The sequence below is a fragment of the Mytilus trossulus genome, unplaced genomic scaffold, assembly GCF_036588685.1.
Source record: "Mytilus trossulus isolate FHL-02 unplaced genomic scaffold, PNRI_Mtr1.1.1.hap1 h1tg000024l__unscaffolded, whole genome shotgun sequence".
Lineage (NCBI taxonomy): Eukaryota > Metazoa > Mollusca > Bivalvia > Mytilida > Mytilidae > Mytilus > Mytilus trossulus.
Window position 1 is genome coordinate 7,285,421 of NW_026963290.1, and position 23,554 is coordinate 7,308,974.

At 31.8% G+C, this 23,554-nt stretch overlaps 1 protein-coding gene and 1 long non-coding RNA gene across 2 annotated transcripts in view; both read left to right on the forward strand.

The window, feature by feature from the left end:
* LOC134698970 (beta-1-syntrophin-like) overlaps window positions 1–23,554 on the forward strand; it is a 146,059-nt gene that overhangs the window by 26,806 nt on the left and 95,699 nt on the right. The gene's annotated exons all lie outside the window — the stretch shown is intronic.
* LOC134698891 (uncharacterized) lies at window positions 16,900–19,964 on the forward strand. Its single transcript, XR_010103495.1, has 3 exons — window positions 16,900–16,971; window positions 18,065–18,224; window positions 19,865–19,964. It is a non-coding gene; the product is annotated as an uncharacterized LOC134698891 (long non-coding RNA).

Here is a 23,554-nt window from a genome sequence, read left to right on the forward strand (position 1 = left end):
ATGCAACAATAAACACACCTAGAACCTTTTCACATGTACTTTCTATAATTTGTTGACTATTTAAAGCAAGATTAATGTTTACATTTGATGTAACGGAAAGCCTTTGTTTAGATCCAATGCATATAGCTTTCGTTTTAGATACATTAACAGACATTTTATTGTCATCACACCAGCGAAAAATATCTACTAAAACCGTATTAATTTTTTGACTGATGCAGCTTTGTTTCGTCCAATAACTGATATGGTGCTATCATCAGCAAATACATCCGTGTTATGATTAGGATTAGACAAAGGAAGATCATTAATAAAAATTAAAAACAACACCAATCCTAATATGGATCCTTGATGTACACCCGTTTTTTGTTTTTGTACGTCTGATAATGTATTTGAAATAGATACTTTCTGATGAAGGATACAAAAAAGTTACTAGTGTACGCAGTGATTCAAACGGGGAAACCAGCGGTCTAATCAATGAGAAAAACAAACAACAAGATATCACTTATAAACATATAAACGATACATACTGAACACCAGATTCCTGACTAAGACGGGTGCAAACAATTGCAGCGGGTTTAAAAATTTCGTGCAATCTATGCAATATTTGTAAGGAAAGTTTTATGCAATCTATTCCGATATTTACAAGGAACAAGGAACATTTGATGTTGTTTCTACTGCTGTGCGGTTTTCTTACCTAGAGGTGATATACCCAGATATATATCAATCATATGCTACTGATGTGATCAGAACTTGGACGGTCAGCTATTTTAATAATTTTATTTTATAATCCTGGTACCTTTGATAACTATAACGTTTGCTGATACAATTTAAAAATCATTCTCAGAGTTTTTTTGAATTGTCGATTTTTGGATCTCATTGTTCTACCTAATATCTGACTTAATATTCAAACATTATTGGTACTTTGTAAATGCATAAAATTCCAAGACAGACTCAAAAAAGAGAAAGACCATAAACACTGACAAAATCATACGCTACAAATCAACGGAACATATTGACTGTTCCATATATTGAGCTTTGCGTCAGATGAATTCAAATAACCGCTGGGTCTATACCCCAGTGACTGCTATTGAGAGTTTCATCCCCGATGGTATCAGCATTTCAAAGGTCAACATATCACCACAACATATCAAGGAGACATGGTATATCATTGTGATGGTAATTTTTGGTAAATTTACTGTTTAACACATTGGCAATAACCAAAAGACTAGGAACTGTCTCACATGTTGTAAATACAACTTTGCACCCTTTAAGAAATTTTGGATTTCAACGCACTTCAAGTTCGTATTTGATCTGATCTCCAAACTTATTAATATTATGTGAACGATACGCGCGTCTGTTATCTATTAGAGTTACCGATCACATTTTTTACCGGATAAGACTAGGTATTTACTTATATGTTAATGCCAAACAATGGCTTAATAATGAGTTTCCGGACGATTACAAAAGAACGTTTATTGTATTTTAATATCCAATCAAATCTTAGTGATTTTGGTTAGAGAAGGTATGGTTTAATAGGAACATATTTTATGTGTGTTCATGAAGAAAACAAATTAACAATACATACTACAGGAAGGTATAGTAATAAAAGCATTCCAAGATAAGTTCCGGGAATTTAAGACACTTGATATTGAGAGCAAATTGGAAAGTGACAGAACGTTTACCTTGCAGCAGGCCACCTACGAACCATTCAAAGAGTTGTTTGGTGGTTCTTATTGTGCAACGAGTGTGGCAATCTCTGTACACAAGGTATCAGATTTAACGTCCGTATTCTGACCAGATGTGACAGTGTACGGGCGCTACACTTTGGCAAGGGTAGGAGGAAGAAATGACCATATTTTTATACCAAATGTGGCTTTGGAGAAGATTTGGTTGTTAGCAGATACATGTAGTTCGTATCTATGTTTGTTATCCGTTTATTTTTGTTCACTTCATTTTCCTGTTGTTTGTTTTGTTTCCTCTTAGAGTTGGTGTGCTTCCTTTGGTTTTAGTTTGTAACCTCGTTTTGTTTTCTATCAGCGCATGAGCACTGCTGCATTTATTTGGTGAAACATTTGCAGTTCATTATACGATAATGAATTAATAATCCGTGCACACTCATGTGATAAACCCGACATCGTCAGGAAAATAAACCGATTAAAATCACATTAGACAGGTGTCAGAAAAGATATATGATACAAAAATCAATTTCCCCAAATCACGAAATTTTCTCAAGATTTCTTTTGTTTTTTTTGTTGTTGTTACTTTGCTGTTTGAAATAGGTATTATTTACGTAGTGACATGTACAATAATTGGTGTATGAATTTTAAAATCACGTGAAATATATATAAAATAATTGCAAAATATTCTATTAGCAATTAAATGGACATTGCTTATAATGCACACGGACACTTCGATCATCAATATGTCAAATAACACCATACCAATCACAGTTTCCTGTACTATTTATTCTGCTTGCCGAAAAAGACAACATTTTTTAAAAACAACTATAGATTATAATGTAACCTTTAAAATCCAATTTTTTAAAAACTTTTCTGCTCATTTTTTCTAGCGTTATCGATGAGTCTTCTGTAAACGAAACACTCGTCTGGCGTAGACAACTATAAATCCGGTATCTGTTGATGAATTTATATCGATCTGGGTTATTTCGCTTTGTCCGTCTTATGTTTCTGTAATAACTGGAACACACGATTTTGTAAGCGCCTGTACCTGTATTCAAATATCTTTACACAACTTTTATGACTATTCGAATGTATGATACAACTACTGTCTTAAACTTTCAATGGTGCAAGATTTAGAATACGATGTTTTAAACTCTTTTTTTGGAATACAAAATAAATGATTATTATTTGGATAGCATTATTTAATTTGTATCTCTCGATATGTGTCATGATATTTTTGCCTTTTTGTTTAAAGTTCAACTTCACATAATTTTACGGACATATACTCTTAAACTTGTTTAAAATCATACAAAAATGTCTCAATTGCAAGCTTAATGAATAGCGAAAGAAGCATAAAAACATATTTTAAGGATGTTTGTTTTTGGTTAACCAAATGTGATTTTGCTTCAATAAAATTTTGTTTTAATTAAAGGATTATTTCCGTGCATCTTCCAGACATACTGGCATGACAGTTTGCTTAAATTGTCTCGTTTATATAAATGTGTTGTCTGCTCTGTGGGGGTTGTCTTTTTGACATATTCCCCATTTTCATTCTCAGTTTTATATAAAATATCGATTTAACACTATCATCTCACTTATTTGCTTCTTCCTACATCCTTCTGTGATGATTTTTCATGATCTTTATGATTTGGTAAACTTCAAAAACAAACTCGAAGACCAACAATTACTGAATAGAAGATTTTTTTGTCGATTAAACGTTATTGATTCGTCACCTATTTTTTTTAAATTTTACACAAAGGACTTACTTGTTTATTATATATAGATATAAGAAGTGGTATGAGATCCAATGAGACAATTTTCCGTCCTAGTCACAATTTGTAACAATAACGCTTTTGGTGTGTATGCATTGGTTTATTTTCCCCTTAATATCATAATTATTACAAATAGTTTCATATAACTTTAAATCTGTAAGCTTGTGTACTACTATACATAATTATAGACAAATAGGTGAACGATACATATGGAATATACAAAATCATAAAAACAAACTGATAATGCCATGGCAGACAACAAAAAAGGAAAGAAAAAGAAAAATAACAGTATAAAAGAATATATGTACAAAACCTTTCTCCTGAAGTTATAACAATTCATCAATGTATTTCATCCGCATTTAAGGTGTTTTCCTCGAGTTGGGAAAATCAAACGGTATCGGTTTAAGTCTTATTCTGTCTCCAAAGATCTAAAGATGTAGTTATGTATTAATGTAAATCAACAATATTTTCGACAAACATAATAAAAGTAACGGTAAACTTGCAATTGGGCATTTGGAAAATTGTAAGGTTATGTTATCAATTGGACATTGTCAGATTGAAAAAAGGAACTTGATTTGGATTGAAATTTAAAAAATGAAAGAAATAAACATCATTACGACAAAACAAATATTTACATTCAGATTTGAAAATACTTTTCGGGAAAAGCAATAGAAAAAAGTGTTACTAATTGAATGAGGTTATCAGTATGCACTCCCGAGATTCAACCAGTCGAAGGTCAATGCAGCTAATCGATAAGCTATAACAAGGCCAATTTATAAACAGCCATTTCAATAATACTTTGGTTAAATGATTTAAGGTCTTTAATTATTGTAAGAAACTGACCATACAAGATGATATAGATATTCATATTTGATAATTACTGTTCGCACTCATGGTGCCTTTTTGTCACGAAAGAATACAATTTCTGACTTCTTGTACAAGAAATTGTATATAATGAATTACAATTCGTAGTAATTCGCTCATTCCTATGTAGCAAATGTAAAGTGTCTGGGGAGAATAAAACGTTTCATGGACGTTCTGGTGGTTGCTCGACGGAAAGGAAACTGACAATAATCGAAAGGCTGATGAATATTTCCGTTTAAAATCATTAGAAAACACGAATTTTATATATTTTTAAATAACAAAATATGAAAAAAATGAGTCATAATATAAAGATACCTCCAACGTTAGTTGAGGCCTACATATTTAAACGGGAAGTGAATTTTCTGGTTTAATTCATAGCTATATAAGGCCTATGAGCACACTTGACCTCACTAAAAGCGGTTTTTATTTCAAAGTCGATGTTATCAGTATTTCACTTCTGATTTGTACTCATTAGGGCTTATTTAATCACCCCAGTTATTGGTAGTGTTCATATTTCTTAGCCTATAGTTTTCTTTATTGTGTTGTGTGTACTATTTTTTGTTTGTTTGTTCGTGTTTGTTATTTTTTTCCTTTTTGGGACATGGCGTTGTCAACTTATTTTGACTTATAAGTTTGAATGAATATCTGGTGTCTTTGGTCCATTTCTCATATCGATAGATTATTATTCAGTGTAAATTATTAGATCCAATTTGTAGTAATACTAAATTATCAACACTGACTAATGTTATTATAATTTATGGATAGCGGTTTTTGATATTTGTATCCTATGGTTAAAATGGTATTGATAGTGAAAGCCAAATGTGTTTGATTCCAACGTAACTGCATGACTTTAACAATATAAACCAAAAAAACAGGAAAAGTGTTTTTGGTTTCGACTTCTATGTCTTTAATTCTTAGATTAGATAATGTCAGACTGACAGTAATAAATGATTACCAAGTAACATATCTTCAAGCTACACGATTTTAAAACATGTCAAATCTTGGTGCTAATAAATCGATTGAATTTACAACTGTAAATTTAGCATTATTTACAATATCGACAATTCAATATTTTCCATATTAATTGCCATTTAGGAATATAATTTATAAAATAGAGAAGATGAAGAAGATACGCAAATAAAATTAAACTGATAACACAGGTAAGCCGGTGTTCAAACAGAGAGAAAATGACGACAGTTAGTTTACCCGCAATAGTATTCAATTCATTTAAGATTTTTACAATATTTTTGAGAAAAAATAACAAAGATTGTTTTTCATTACTGAAAACATAATCTGCAAAAGTAAAATCACATCAATTCAAAACCGGAAAGTTCTTAATCAAATGGAAAAATCGAATGATCAAACAAATCAAACGAATGGACAACAAATGTCATATTCCTAACCTTCTTATGAAGACGAAACGCGCGACTTGCGGATTTAAAAATTTCAATCCTGATACCTTTGATAACTATTTACACCACTGGGTCTGTGCAACTGCTAGTGAACGTTTCGTCCCCGATGGTATCACCAGCCCAGTAGTCAGCACTATCAATTATGTGGTCATTTTAATAAACTTCCTGTTACAAAACTTTTGATTTTTTCGAAAAACTAAGGAATTTTTTTTTCATCCCAGGAATAGATTACCTTAGCCGTATTTGGCGCAACTTTTGGGAATTTTTGGTCCTCAATGCTCTTCAACTTCGTACTTGTTTGGCTTTATAACTATTTTGATCTGAGCGTCACAGTTGTGTCTTAGTAGACGAAACGCGCGTCTGGCGTATTAAATTACAATATTGTTACCTTTGATTACTATTTTCAAATGTAGAAAATGTCGCATTGAACCTGATTTTATAGCGCTACACGTCTTACTTGTATGACAGTCGCATCAAATACAATATTTTTGTACGACGTATCATCGTTGATATGACTGTTTGAAAATATCTGTGCATGTTGTTTATTTCTGAAAGATAGTAAGGTTGTTTAAGCATTTCATCGTTTTCACTTACTAAGTACATAGCTATAGGTCAGCAATTCCTTACAAAATTAGAAAGTATATTATATTTCTTCAAGACATCTTAACAAGTCATTTCATAGATGAAAAATCTAATGATTGCTTTCATATTAAAGGGAAATTATCAGTACCTTAATGACAATGTACATGGTACTAAATAAAATAATTTTATATTTTAAGAGCAGATGAATATATAACAGATATGTAAAATGTAAGAAGTTTTTTTTTTATAAGTAAAAAGGTATTGTTTATCGAATCATTATTTGACGATTTTCACCACATTTAGGCGTTTAAAAAAACTAACTTTAAAACTATCAAACATACTGAAAAGAAATGTTTAAAACATACAGTATTAGCAAGAAAAGTTGTACTTTATGCATAATAATCGGAATTAGTGGGGCATTATTCTCCTTAAATACACTTAACATAGATACCAGGATACCATTTTTATATTTCTTTCTGTATCTTCTGAGAAAAACCCACTATAATTAAGTGATCGAAAGAAAACAGACACATACTAGCAGATAGATAAGACATACACATAAACAAGCGTTAATGATTATACTAAAGGTGAAAATAAATATTAAAGTTGAATATGTTTGCCAGGTTCAGGCTATGACGTGGGTCTTCTTATTAAAAGTACCAAGTGTGCAATCTAAATCATTCGTGTTGAAGAGACAAAAATGTCTGAATAAAAACAAAAACAAGCTATACACCTTATATAAAAAAAGAAGACGTGGTATGATTGCCAATGAGACAAATATCCATAAAAGACCAAAATGACACAAATATTAACAATTATAGGTCACCGTACGGCCTTCAACAATGAGCAAAGCCCCATACCGCATATAGTGTGCTATAAAAGGCCCCGATAAGACAATGTAAAACAATGCAAACGAGAAAACTAACGGCCTTATTTATGTAAAAAAATGAACGAAAAACAAATATGTTACACATAAACAAACGACAACCACTGAATACAGGCTCCTGACTTGGGACAGGCACATACATAAATAATGTGGCGGGGTTAAACATCATAGCGGGATCCCAAATCTCCCCCTAACCTAGGACAGTGGTATAACAGTACAACATAATAACGAACTATAAAAATCAGTTGAAAAAGGCGTAACTCATCAGATAGAAAAAAATACAAGTGGACGTGGCCGGGTAATTATAAATCCCGACACATATTTTTAATTGCCGTCATTTTTAATCAGACACATAAAAATGAAATTTTTAGAAAATTGGTTAACGAATGTAAGTGCATATCGGTTAAAACATAACAGTGCATGTCTTTCTTGTTTACAATCATATTACATAAAACATGACAATTCATACGTCACTATTTATTTTTTTACATAAATATAGCAATTAATTTAAAACAAAATTGTGTAAACAAATTTGCTACCTTTTAATACTAAAAATCGGCCATATCCTGTTATGAAAAAGAAAATCAAATCTAAATACGTTAGTTGAAAAATCGAGGGCCTATTTAGATAATTTTCTCTTTATGGGAGGTAATTTTCAATTTTATATTCAATTTGATAAGAATGAAATTTCCTTATTATGCATATATAAAATATTTTTAAAATTAGTTTATGTTGAATGATTGCAAACAATAGAACTTTCCACCAGAAATTAAACCGCATAAAAGTTAACAACTATGTCGTATGGTCTCTTATAGTGAGTTTAACTCATACCGAATTGTCAGCTATAAAAGAAAACATTTCAAACTAGAAAACTACGGTCTGATTTACTTCCAAAACAAGTAATGGAAAACAAATAGGAAACACAGCAACAAACGACTTAACATAATATATCTGGATTGAACAAGTATGCGTGTTTTGAATCCCGTAGAGCAAAAGTGTGTTATGGGAATGCCTTATATAAAATAATCTTCAATAGATGCTGAAAATTTAAACCCAAAACAAAAGAATCGTTTTAAAAAGTATTTAACAATTAATTTCTTATACAAAAATCAAAAGTTCAGTCGAAATCACACGACCTTGAGACCACAAAGTCAAATAGATAAACTACGATTTAGGAATCAAAGCCATAGAAGCACATACACATTAAAAGGAACTACGATCATTTATCTATTTACTTGAAACGCATGTCAGGAAAGTTTATCCAAAAATGGATGTAGAGAGTTTTTAGATGGGTTTCGTGTTGCACTATTATATGTCTGTTTTTCTTTTTCGCTTTTAGCAAGGCGTTGTTGGTATGTTTTCGACCTAGGAGTTCTACTGTCCCCCTGGTATATTTCGTCCCTCTTTTATTTGTGAGCCAGATTTATGCTGGCCCGAGCACAAAGAAAATGTCAAATTAAAATATACTATGTTAACTTAACAGAGTGAATGATATTGAAAACACACATTTTTTTCAATGGCATTTGTAGTTTGAAAATCACAAGCTTATGTATATGTTTATTGGTTACTCCCAGTACAAACAAGTACTACGATAATTTTACATACGTTTCTTATACAAAGAATATTAACTAAAAATTAAGATATAAAAAGTTCTATCATGCATGCATTTTTAAAGAGTTATTGCTAGATTTGAGGATTTTACATTTCCCCGCAATTTTAGTATTTTTCATTATGAAGCTAGAAAATGTAAAAATGGCAACATAATTATACAGATGTTCAAAACTCATAAATCGATAGACAAAAATAAATCCGGGTCACAAACTAAAACCGAGGGAAACGCTAAAGATACAAGAGGAGGATGACGACACAACATCAAAATGTAACACACACAGAAACAAACTAAGCATTACACAAAATGATGAGAATAACAAATATAACATCAAAACTAAATACATGAATTTGGGATAGAAAAGTACCGTGACACGTCTTTTGAATTAACACTCAAATATTAAGCATATTTTCTTTTTCAAATATGATTTTGAATTAAATATGTTTAGTGTTTTGCAAGTGGGAGGTTCTGCTAGCTATCAAACAAGGTAAAATCCACCATTTCGCTACCATAAGTACGTCAAGAAATATTCGTTTGTTGTGTTTGAGCTTTTGATTTTGCACTTTGATGAAGGCTTTTATAAAGCTTGAGTAAGACAACCAATATGAAAACTATACGCCCAGGGCGAGTATAAGCTCCTTAACGAGAACATTGTTATTTGGTAGTGCGACAAACACGGGGTTCGTTTCCATATGACTAAGCAGTGATACAAGAACGAAATCAGATTTAAATACGATGGTTAAGAACATTGAAAATAAAAAAAAAAAAAATAGTTGCCCCACGTTTTAAACAAGACATATCAAACATACTTCTATCACGGTGATACAATTGAGACAAACCTACTACAAAAAATAACATCAACACAGTAGTAGTAACAACCCATTAAAGAGATAAGGCTGAGTATTTAGAACAGATGTACTTTATATCAAATTATTTACTATTCTGAACACGTTCATGCGTCGTATATAACCATAAAATACATCTTGATATGCTATCGCCGTTTTGTCTTTAATTGATCGTTATTCACTGAGCAATACATAAAGGTGTCGTGTTCAAAATCAGTTTTTTGTTTTAAATTTTCTCATATATTTCACGCGAAAAGTTTAGTACTGTTCTGGCGTTTTAGTTGTAGAATGACTGACAATTACTCGATTGATCTCAAACGTCATATATTATGGGGACGAAGTCCCAAATTACGGTAGAAAAATCAATAAAAAAAAAAATTTTCATTGTACTTCGTTAACTTTTTTTTCAGATCTAGTTCCTGTTCCGGTTTTCCCGTATTTGCGCAGAAATCTGTCTTGTTTGCTTGAGACTGATTTTTTTTGTATTGATCAGTCTAGTAAAATATAAGATTGGAACTCAATAAAATTTTAATATGATAATTGTTTGATTTGAAAAAAAAACGTTACCTGATGGAAGGGTTTCTTTTGTTTACATTGAATATGACGTCATAACTTAAAGAACATCACAGCTAAATCCCTAACAACAGAACCAAAATCGGGAACGTTACGGTATTTCCGTATCCTTTATTTTAAACATGTTTGAAGTAAAAAAAAATATACATACAGACTTCGTCCCCATTCACAGGTTATGCCTGCCTCATATTATGGGGACAAGGTCCCCAATTACGGTAGAAAAATCAATAAAAAAAAAAAATCGGGGAAAATTTCCCGAATTTTTTCATTCTACTAATGAACTCAAAATCGTTAACTTTTTTTTTCAGATCTACTTCCTGTTCCGGTTCTCCCCGCATTTGCGCAGATATCTGTCTTGTTTGCATGAGACTTTGAAAAAAAAATATATTTATCAGTCTAGTAAAATAGAAGATTGGATCTCAATACAAATTCAATTGTAATAATTGTTTGATATGAAAAAAACGTTACCTGATGGAAGCGTTTCTTTAGTTTACATCGAATATGACGTCATAACTTAAAGAACGTCACAGCTAATTCCCTAACAACAGAAGCAAAATCGGGAACGTTGCGTACGGTATTTCGGTCTCTTTTATCAACATGATTGAAGTAAAAAAAATAATACATACAGACTTCGTCCCCATTCACAGGTTATGCCTGCCTCATATTAAGGTAACACAAGAGATGTCATAACAATACTTAAATATAAAATGCGATCTATAAAATCTATAAGATGTGGAATGATAGTCAATGGACAAATATTTAAAAGAGACCAAAGTAACACAGAAATTATCAACTATAAGTAAAATACAAACCGCCAACTCTTTGTAAACACCGAAACGACAAATGTAAAACAATTAAAACGAGAAAACTAATGGCCGCATACATGTAAAAAGTAATGAACGAACAAGACATATGAAAATATGTAACGATAGAAAATAGGAATTCACTATCAAAATAATTAAAATATGGCTTTTCTAGTCCAATGAATACAAAGCAGAAAGACAATTATAAAAAGTGGACGGGGCAGGTTATTAATATTTGATATAAGTTTTAAGTTATTTGTGGTAACGATATTGCTGCTTTAAAAATTACCAGTAGTCATATATTATTTTCTTTTAATCCAAAACGTCACAACAAACACGGGTATAAGGAACGAAAAAACACCGGCTCTTTGACGTAAATAACAGTAGTATAACGCTGTTCAAAACTCATAAAATCTATGGACAAAAAACAAAATCGGGGTAACAAACTAAAACTAAGGGAAACGCATTAAATATAAGAGGAGAACAACGACACAACATTAAAATGTGACACTCACAGAAACGGACTAAGCATTAGACAAAATCCTATGAGAATAACAAATAAAACATCAAAACCAAATACACAGATTTGGGATAGATAAGTACCGTGACACGTCTTATGGTAATATGAATTCACACTCACAAAAAAGAGAAAACAAACGACACAACGGAAACACAACGTTAAAATGTAACACACACATAAACGAACTACAATATAACAATGACCATATTCCTGACTTACTACAAGACAGTTTTAAAAGGACAAAATGGTGGGTTGAACCTAGTTTTGTGGCTTGCAAAATCCTCTTTTATGGCCATGCGAAATATAACATTAAAATGACAAAACAACATTACAGGACTACACTATAAATAAACAGGAGATAAATAAAATGTTAGTGTAGAGTTTCCCGTGTGAAACTTGAATATATAAAGGCAAGGACAGTTATTGCATAACAACTAAGTTATTTGGTATCTATGACGAGTTTATTACAACCACTGGGTCGATGCCACTGCTGATGGAGTTCTAATTCCCGAGGGTAGTATCACCAGCCTAGTAGTCAGCAGGTGTGTGTTGACTTGGGTTATCAGTGATATCTTCAGAATTTAAAATAAACTGTCAAACAAAACCTTGAATTTTGAAATACCAGGGCTTTTCTATCTTGGTTATAGCTTACCTTTGCAGTATTTGGCAAAACTTTTTAGGAATTTTTGGTACTCAAAAGTCTTCAATTTCGTACTTTATTTGGCCTTTTTAACTTTTTTTTATGCGAGCGTCACTGATGAGTCTTTTGTAGACGAAACGCGCGTCTGGCGTAAATATAAAATTCAATCCTGGTATCTTTAATGAGTTTATTTAAACATTTTAGCCACTAAAACTAGCTAACTTGAATCTACAAGCGCAAATGTAAAGCCATTGATATATCACGGTCATTATTGATTCCGGCTTGAAAGAGGGAAAACAAAATAAGAAAGGAAGTGGAACAATCAAAACAAATTTTAGTAGCTTTATTTTAAACAAAATACCAATAGAAACTTTGAAATGTTTTTTTTTTATGATACTATAACAAATACAATTGACAATTGAACTGGGGGATGTGTCAAAGAGACAACTATCTGACCAAAAGGCAGACATTTATCGATAGCAAGCAATTGGTCCTCAACACAGCAAAAAAGACACGCATCAGGGTGGTGGCTTCAACTAGCCCTAGAAAAATATTGTATTAGGTAGATGCAAATGGACGTCACACCAAAATCCAAATCATTTAAAATAGGTACAACTTACAAAAACAATAAAACTCCGATTTCCAATACACAGTTTACTGTAGATGAACCACCAAAAGCCCAATACATTGCGGGGGATCTCAATTGGTCCATAAAAATTATTTTTTCTTTGACCTTTGAACTATAGATCGTTAAGCACAAACTACTACTTAATCTAATCAGACATAAAGGAAACGCGAATTTCTAAAATTTTTGTGCTATTTTCACATTTATTTTCACATTTCTCCTCACTAGTGAAAGATCGGTTCTAGGCAATTGATTGGTCGAAATATAATTGTGACGTTTAATTTTTTTGGTTTTCTTCTGATTTTCTTATTTTGAAGTCACGGGAATAGGCGACCATGCCTGATGACGTCACATGAAAAGTACACAACATTCCTAAATCTTAAACAAGGAATGATAAAAATCATATGAGAACAGGTTCCACCACGGTAACGTATGTATTACGATACGTTTCCACTCTCAATATTGTATACTGCTCCTTTAAAAACAAACCTTCAAACTGTTGACTGCTGTACCCCTAATTTTGACATGTTTACCTATTATATCATTAGTTTGTTCACACATCATTGCCATGTAATGGAATTTTATACGACTGCCATGCAATATAATACCCGGCCACGTCTTATAGCAATGCGAATTCACATGCAATATAATAGCGAACCACGTCATATAGCAATCTAAATTCCAATGCAATATAATACCGAGCAATGTCGTATAGCAATGCGACTTCACATGCACTCGGCAAAACAGTCATTTTGGTAATGGGTCGCGTTATGTACTTAGCAGACTAGACGGAGTAGATTGTAAAGCACAATTTAAGACCCTGACACATCGTATGCATCATACTTTAATCTGTTTTCCTTATAAATCTGTCGGAGCAGTTTCTACTGACGGACCACGCTCCTGTATAGGAAGTCCGTTTAGTGTGAACATTCAATAGTATTACATATCCATTTATATATGTCAACACTATACGAGGGGACAGATGATATGTTTCTGTTGAGAGATCGGAAATTGATATTTTGGAAGTTAAAGATGCAGGTACAGACTTTAAAAGGATTATTCAGTGATAAAACATCACGAATATAGCTTTCAGTAAATTAAAGAAATTCACATGCTTTTTTTATTTGTCTTACTGCATTTTTCATCATAAAAGTAACAAAACAAATCGGTCATTAGAGATGTATATTTAATGACCATTTGAGTATCGACTTTCTGTTTGAAATATCAGTCCTCAAGATTCAACAAATAAATTGTCGAAGAAAAGGTTTAAGCATTTGAATAATATCATCTTCGATGTATTTTCTGATAGTATTTTAATATTAGATGCTATTTCATATATACTTATCAAGCAACATTAAAGTGACTGTTCCAAACTTTCCATCAAAAGCACTAAATAGAAATAATTTTAGAAAACATTATTCTTGTCTTAGAAAACAAAATATATTCTGAAAAAAGATGTATAATTGTTTATACATATGTCGCTTAATGCATGTTCCGATTAGTTCGTAACCTCCTTGTTTATATTTGAAAACATAAACTGTATCATTTTAAATATATGTATTATTTTAAGAAAAAATAACGATTTGTTTTATGAAAACAAATTTAAATGCAAGGATGATTCATCATTTACCTCAAGACTTTGCTGCATTACGTGTAATACAACAACAGTTAATTTAAGTCCAAGGCCGTTTTAACATTGTGAAGGACTCAGTACGTTGATCAAGTTTTGTTTAAAGTCAGTCGATTTTAAAAGTACATTGGTTCGTTAATATGGCGAAATCGAAATAAAGTGTTTGGAAGTCACTTTTAAAATTTTATTTCTTTTATTTTGAAGAGATGCATGAAGCACATTAACATATGTTCATGTGTATGCAACCAGTTTTCCGACATAAGAAAAATAGCGAAAGTGGAATTATTTAAAAAAAATGTGTTTAACGCTTTTATTTGAACAATGCAATATTGAAATTAAATAGGTTAGTCATTGTATTGAAATTAACAAATAATAAAATGTGTGCATGATCCTTGAGACTTGATCATAAGTAGTTATTTAGTATTTTGAACGTAAACGTGGTATTTGTTTATGTTTGATTAAGTCCTATAAACTTAGTCTGTGGATTGGTCTATGTATTCATGTAAAAAGCTAACTGTTTTTCTCCAATATTAATTTGAAACTATAATAATATTCCACTTGATGTACATGTAGTATACTGTTTAATCATATTTTATCTAATATTCTAACATGACGTCCTTCAAACGCTTTGAGTACACACCCGTGGTAAAATATGAATATATTGCATTGGCTGTTCCGATCGTACCCCCACGTCATATTTTTCTTGTGAATGAAGTACACGACGCCATAGAGTGATGACGTAATGATTTACGCATTTTACGGGAAAATTCACGCTTCCGGAACCGAAAATCATCACAAGAAGAAAATGTAAACAAAGGATGATAAAATGTGGTATAAGCCCATTTTTCATCAATAGAAGACATATAAGTAAATTATCATTAAAATTTATCAAAATCTATATAATTACTTTGTTGTAAATAGTTTGGACAAGTCACTTATTCCGTTTGCTCCGTTCTTTTACGCAAATCTAAAAGTACGTAAATTTTTTGGGAACGGCAAATATTTGCCTCCGCCGAGAATGCTTCGATTCAAAAGAATTGTCATATTTGTCCTATTAGAATCGAAATAATTCATGGCGGCTTGAAAGTATCTAGATTTTACTACGGGTTGTCTCTTTATGCCGATATTTTACCCCTCGCTATCGTTCAAGGTAAAATATTTGTCATAAAGAGCCAACCCGTGGTAAAATAACGATATATTCAAGCTCCAATGAATTATTTCTTAAATCTAACACCCTTTCATCTTGCAGCATTGCATTTGTAATTTGAACCATTAAAATATAGTACTGCTCTCATGTGTTGCAGGTAGCATGCATAAAGTGCACTAAAATGGTGACAGCCTCTGCTGTATAACGACTTAAATATTTATGGAGATTCTTCTGGTATAGGCATTTCAGTTCATTACAGTACCTGATCAAGTATTTAAAAAACAAAAGTTAATACAGTAATAGAGAAAGTTCTATTTACCGAATGAATTTTCATTAGTCCAAAATAAAAAGGCGGCGGCCGCTTCTGCCCAGATACCCTAATAAAAAATACCCGTGTGCCGTTTTGGTAATGTACTTTAACAATTTCCCTCAGGATAGGTCAGGGTGTTATGTTAACAGAATGCTCGGGGTAGTTCAGTTCCACTCCACAATAGATTTTAAGACGTTCATATAATCTACACTTCTGCAGAAATGTATCCAGGCTCAACTTCAGAGCGAGATACAGAAAGACTCATAGACTGCATACATCGTACAATGTTACTCACAGTTTATAATTTTTGAGTACGAAACGAACGTCTGGCGTACTAAAAAATAATCCTGGTACTTACGACTTATAATTTCTGAGGATATTGATATAAAAGTAAAATATCTGCAGAAATATAATTTAAATCAAATGTCTATATCATATACACTCTTGAAATTGACCTATATATTTCTACCTTAATCAAGTCAACATGTAAACAAACATGTTCAGGATAAGATTAAAAACAATGGTTTTCAAAAATAACATTTTTATTTCAGCTTTCCTTTTATTATGACAGGCAAACATGATAAATACAAGTCGAAGTCCGTGCCTACTGGAAACCCCCTTTATAATACAAGGTCATTCAAAATAATATAAAAGCATGTATATTCACAATGCGGTACCTTAAGAGGCCTGATTGAGAAATTAATCTTGTAAGTATTGCATTCTTTTCTTTAATAGTTTTTGACATATCGTCTATTTAACAAAGGTTTCTGTAAAGTCTACCAGAGGTTTCTCCAAAACTTTCTATTTATTCGGTAAATAGATCTTTCATTATTACAGACTGAGTATTAACTTTAAAAAAAAAAACTTGATTAGGTACTGTAATGAACTTATATGCTTATACCAGAAGAATCTCAATAAACGTGTGTTTATAACAGCCTTTAAATTTCTTGGTATTAATGATAACTTGTTATACACTTTACATTACATTTTGTTTTATTATTTCAGAGTGAATATTGAAAATGAAGCGCTTAACAATTTTTGCTTTGGCCTTTATTCTTCTTCTGTTCCATGGATGCGGTAAGATTTCTATTTATAAAATAATAACTTTTGTCTATTTAATAAAATATACTTTAATTCTTTAATAAAAATAAATGCCTGTACCAAGACAGGAATATGTCAGTTGTTATCCATATGTTTGATGTGTTTTGAGCTTTTAATTTTGCCATCTGATTAATGACTTTCCGTTTTGAATGTTCATCGGACTTCAGTATTTTTGTGATTTTACCTTTTAGTTAAAAAATGTTATTCAAATAAAAAAAAAGCATCAATAACTTCAAATTTTAGGTGTGAGTTTATACAGACGGTCATCAGAACACCATACAGTTCTAACCAAACACAAATCTGTAATATTTGAATTTTGTAGTATAATTTGAATTACATTTTTGTGTACGCCCAATGGTACCCAGAGACAAGCAATTTGCGGTCATAACTACGGCAGTGTAAATCACAGTGATATTTTACACACAGCTTAAAATATTTGTTTAAGAAATAATTCTGTCATGGTATGATCTATGCTAATTCTAAAATGGAAATTTTACACTGTGCGTTAACAACAAACACAGACGCAAACAAGAATTTGTCAATAGTACACGGATGTCTCACTCGCACTATTTCTATGTTGAGTGGACCGTGAAATTGGGATAAAAAACTCTAAATTTGTATTTAAATTAGAAAGATAACATCATGGGGAAATCTATACTAAGTCTAATTGGGCATTAAGATTAGAACGATCATATCAAAGGGAATATTTGCACTAAGTTTCAAGTTGATTGGACTTCAACTTTATCAAAAACTACCTTAACCAAAAACTTTAACCTGAAGCTAGACAAACAGACGAACAAACGAACAGACGACCAAACGTACGGTCGAATGGACGCACAGATCAAAAAATCATAATGCCCCTCTACTATCAGGTGGGCATGAAAATATACTTTATTCACAAACAGAACGGAAACTACACAAATGTCTTAAACATGACCTTGTAGATGCTTTTCAGAAGAAAAATATAAAGGGTTAAACCTCACAATTATATGGCAGGTTTTATTCTTATTCTATGCATAAAGGAGTCAAGAAGCATACAAATGTAAATATCGACTATTATTGTGTTTAGATGCCCAAGCTAGAACTGAAGCAAGAATTAAATCATGCCTCAAAAAATGCCCCAAAAGTAAGTGCAAAGGATGCTGTAGAGGCAAGGACTACACATCTGGATTTTGTGTCTTCAAGTTCTGTGTTTGCTGGAAAATCGGCACAAGGGGATAAGGTGGATGGTGAGAATTTATTAAATTAACGATTATTCAAGAAGAGTCGAAGAGTTTTACAGTTATTTCGTTTGGATTACCATATTTACTAATTTGAGTTATTTGTAAACAAAAAGTGATTGAAAAACCAAAGGCACAACGAATTACAACGTTTTCATGTTTTAAAAGCCAGTAGTAGGTGTGCTGTTTCCGGCGTTATCAATAGTTATCAAAGGCACCAGGATTATAATTTAGTACTCCAGACGTGCGTTTCGTCTACATAAGACTCATCAGTGACGCTCATATCAAAATATTCCGGCGTTATCAACTATTGTTATTTTTTTGTGATAATATTACACAAGCTAGACAGATTCAATATAAACAAAATAAAGATATGAGTTTTAAACAAATATTTATATTTAATCACAAAGATCATTAGCCATGAAAAATAAAATGTGTAAATACAATTTAACAAGTAGTTATTAAACGAAGAACGATTTGATTCGTCGACAGCGAATGAGTCACCCGCATTGACATAAAATAGTTAGAGTGAGCAATGGTAGATGATCTTTTCATTGAACATGATGAAAAAGAGGGCTAACAAATTTAACGTTTTGACATTATTGTCAACAATTGTGATGCTTTTCATTGACGCCGAATGTTGTATATTTCATCACAATATATGTTGAGGTGATTAAATTCGCTGTCTGAGTCTTTTAAAGACGTGTAGTGTGAAATCTAGACGAGCAGGGTATTAAGCATACTGCAAACTAAGTTTTGTGACGTTTTGATATCAAAGTAAAGAAAGAAGATTTAAAAATTTTGCTATTTGTTTTAACACCCTAGATTTTTCATTTTCGCTTCAATCTCCTCTTTCCTAAATAATATAATATATGTTTTTATGGGATTATATTGTACTTTGTTCGGCAAATGCTTATTTTACATAACTGATTGATTTTATCCATCCCGCACGCAGAAAAAGGTTTGTTTCTCTTGATTGGTGAGGTCGTAGGTTTCATACCTGGTAATCGGGTCAACCATCGGATTTTTAAAATGACTTGTTTATACTTGCGTACATATAAATCAGGAGATTTAGTATTAAAAACAAGAACATATTGACTTTCAAGTAAACAAGGTGTCTTAAAAGAGTTACCTTCGTCCTAGTTGTTATTTTGTGAGGTGTTATACCACCTTTATTTTCCCTTTTTAGTCTTTGTTTAATTTTCACTTTTCAAAATAATTTGCACAATCTATCTTTGTTTCAACTAGAAATCTATTTGGCATTAATCTAGTGTTATCCAGTCCTCTACTAAAGACAACATTTTATATAATATATCATTTTATGTAAGTGTTTCTTAGTTTTAAGTTTTCTATGTTGTGTCTTTTGTACTATTCTTTTGTCTGTTTTTCTGTTTATTTTTAGCCATGGCGTTGTCAGTTTAATCTCGATCTATGCGTTTGACTGTCCCTCTGGTATCTTTCGTCCCTCGTGTAGATTACAAAACTATCATGTAATCAATTCCAATGAGGATGTTGTAGTATAAAATATGTTACATTCATATTTCATGAACATGTATTCGTTCTGAATATGTATGTTTTATTACCAGATAGATGTAAAGCAAACATCGATCATTCAGTTAAAATATAAAGTTCTATTTATATGTTTTTAGTTATGGTGATGAGTGGAGTTTGATCCAATGGAAATGTGTGTCATTTGGCGACCACATGCTGAAGAACAGAATCACATATCTATAATATTTTCACAAAGTGGATCCTGCGTTATACTTTAATTAAATTACAATCTTTCATGTATAAATGTTTTAAATGATAATATAGAAATCAATAAATTATATCACCTGAATTCGAAATGCTTCATGTTCAAAACTATCCACTTATCGTTGTATATAGATTTTTGTTTGGACGTAATTCGATCTGGTGCAATAAAAAAATACAGAATAAAACGTTTGGCTTGGCACTGGTCACGCACAGACTCTTAAAACTTGTTCGAAGATGCATTCTCCACAAATAGACCGTGGTACATTCATAACACGAGACATCGATATAATAGTTTACATCTAATGTGTGTTTAAGCATTTGATAATTTCTTGGTTGGCTAGGGTTTATTATTTACTACCAGATTGAAGATGTACAAGTGAACATATTTGTTATTTCATTCATGTTTTCGGCTTTTTTTGTTTTGATTCTTTACCAAAGAAAGTTGTTAATAACAAATGAAATAAAATAATCATAAGTTAATATACTATTCTAAACTCTTAATTAAAGATTACATCATCACTTTTAAAAACAGATGATAATGATTATGTAGAGGTCACAAAAGGACTCATTTCAATACGAATATTCCAAAATTACCAATGCATAATCTCCAGATATCTTTTTCTAGTGCAGTTTTTTGGTGGTTTTTATTGGGGTACACGATTTATTGCTCTTTCTTAACAAAGAGACAACCATTGAAGATATTTCATATCATGGAAGACTAACATAAGAAAACCATTAAAATTCTTTCATTATCAAACGCACAAACACTATTAAAATTGCAACACATAGATACAAATAGCTTCCGAAGACTAATAGTAAATGCTTTGCTCATTGTTGAAAGCCGTGCGTGGACAAAAATTGTTAAATTAATATATGTGTCATTTGGTCTATTGTGGAGAGTTTTCTCTTTAGGAATCATACCATATCTTCTTTTTGATAATTAATTTGATACTCAATAAGTGTTGCGAGGTTCTTATTGGAATAAACTTATAAAAGACAGAGCTTTAATGCATTCGTGCATACTATTTTAGTTTGCATCAACCTGGTTAACAACATGTTTCCGATATTCAATGAACAGTAAGTCTGCAAATCAAAATTAAAATTGCGAAAAAAATGAATCTTTCAAAAAATACTAATAAAAGGAGATTTTCTTTTTTTTGTAAGCTGTCTACCTTTTAACTTTATATAGTTAGCGGCCGGAAGTAATTTATAAGATAGAACAACCATCTTTCAGTGATCAAATGAAACGAATATACTTTTACTGTGAGTATTCTCAGATCTGTACTGGTTAAATCTTTGTCAATGAAGGGTTGATATATAAACTGTCACGTTCGGTCTGGTTTGTACCGACCTGACGAGTTCAGTCTTCTTCAACTGAATTTTATAGTTTGTTCTATATTGTGTTGTTACATAACTCTTCCATGTTGGCGATAGATCCGTGCCCACAAATATGTATATTGGCATTGCAAAGGACCATGTCTTTCTCTGACTGTTTATGACGTCTTTACACTTAATCCTTTGCATGTTGGATGAGAACTGATTGATAATTCAGTCATAGATTCATGATTTTTTTTATTAGTTGTTAGTGGCTTTGAACTAGCTGTCAGTCACTGAATGTACTGTTAGGAATTTAGAGTACTCTCAAATCAGAACTGCTTATCTTTTTGTTGTTGGGATATATCGGTACCCGGCCTGGTCCACTGTATGTTTTTTTTTTTAGATGTGTTACTTTTTGTATTCATCTGATGAGTTAAGCCTTTTTGTATCCCTCTGATGAGTTAAGCATTTTTCACTGATTTGTACAGTTCGTTCTTGATTGACACCAAACGTCATATTATCTAACACTATATATTACATAACAATACGATCTCGAAGATGTGAAACGATAGTCAACGAAAAAATCCATACAATAGGCCAACGTGAAACAGAAATTAACAACAGTTACTGTAGTTAACCGTACGACCTGCAATTTTGAGTAAAATACATACAGCCAATTTTTTGAAAAGCCCCGAAACGACCAATGTAAAACGATTTAAACAAGAAAACTAATGGCCTCATTCATGTAGAAAGTAATGAACTAAAAAGAAATATGATAACATGTAACTGTAGAAAATAGGAACAAACTCTAAAAATTAGTAAAGAAAAGATAGATAAAAACCAGAAAGGCATATAGAAAAAAAATGAACGTGGCAGGGTATTTATATTTAATATTTCCCAAAGGTTTCATGTAATTTGTGAACACGAAACTCCTGACACATTGTTTATGTTCATTTAAAAATAACCGGGTATAATGAACGAATTATGATAAATAAACACCGTCCCTTTGTCTTAAATGTAAGCGTAGAGTTTCCCGTCTAAAACTTAAATAAATAAAGGCAAGAACAGTTATTACATAACAACTAAGTAACACATGTGAACCACCAAACCAGCGAACTTGAATCTGCAAACGCACATGCAAATGACATTGATATTGATTCCATCTTAAAAGGGTGGACAAAAAAACAAGGAAATGCAAAAATCAAAACAAACCTTAGTAGCTTTATTATTAACAAAATACCAACAGAAACTTTTAAGTCCTCAATTTTTATGCCCCACCTACGATAGAAGAGGGACATCATGTTTTCTGGTCTTTGCTTCCGTTCGTCCGTCCGTTCGCTTCAGGTTAAAGTTTTTGCTCAAGGTAGTTTTTGAAGAAGTTGAAGTCCAATTAACTTGCAACTTAGTACACATGTTCCCAATGATATGATTTAATGATCTAATTTTAATGTCAAATTATAGTTTTGACCCCAATTTTATGGTCCACTGAACATAGAAAATGATAGTGCAAAGTTTAGGTTAAAGTTTTTGGTAAAGGTGGTTTTTGATGAAGTTAAAGTTACATCAACCTGAAACCTAGTACACATGTTCCCTATGATATGATCTTTCTAATTATAATTCTAAATGAAAGTTACGGTCCACTGAACATAGAAAATGATAGTGCGAGGTGGGCAGCCGTTTACTATGGACACATTCTTGTTTTTAATGATACTCCAACCAATACAATTGAGAATGGAAATGGGGAATGTATCAACGAGACAAATACCTGACCAAAGAGTGACCAAATAACAGAAACTAGCCGAAAGCAACAAATAGGTATTCAACACAGCAAGAAAATCCCGCATCCTGATGAAGGCTTAAACTAACCCAAAGACAAAGAGTGTATTAGGTAGATGAAAAAGTAAAATCACAAAAATACTGAACTCCGAAGAAAAATCAATCGGAAAGTCCCTAATCATATGGCAAAATCAAATGACAAAACACATCAATCGAATGGACAACAACTGTCATATTCCTGTCTCTGTACAGACATTTTCAAATGTAGAAAATAGTTCATTGAACCTTGTTTTTTAGCGCTAAACATGTCGCTTGTAGGACAGTCGCACTGAATTCTATTATATTGACATCGATGCGTGAACAAAATGTTACAAATAGGGGTACAACAGCAACACGAACAATGTAGAACCTATTGTGCTGCTCATATTTTAACAAACATTGAAAATGAAGTCAAATCAAACTACAAATCATTTCAAATAAGTACAACTACC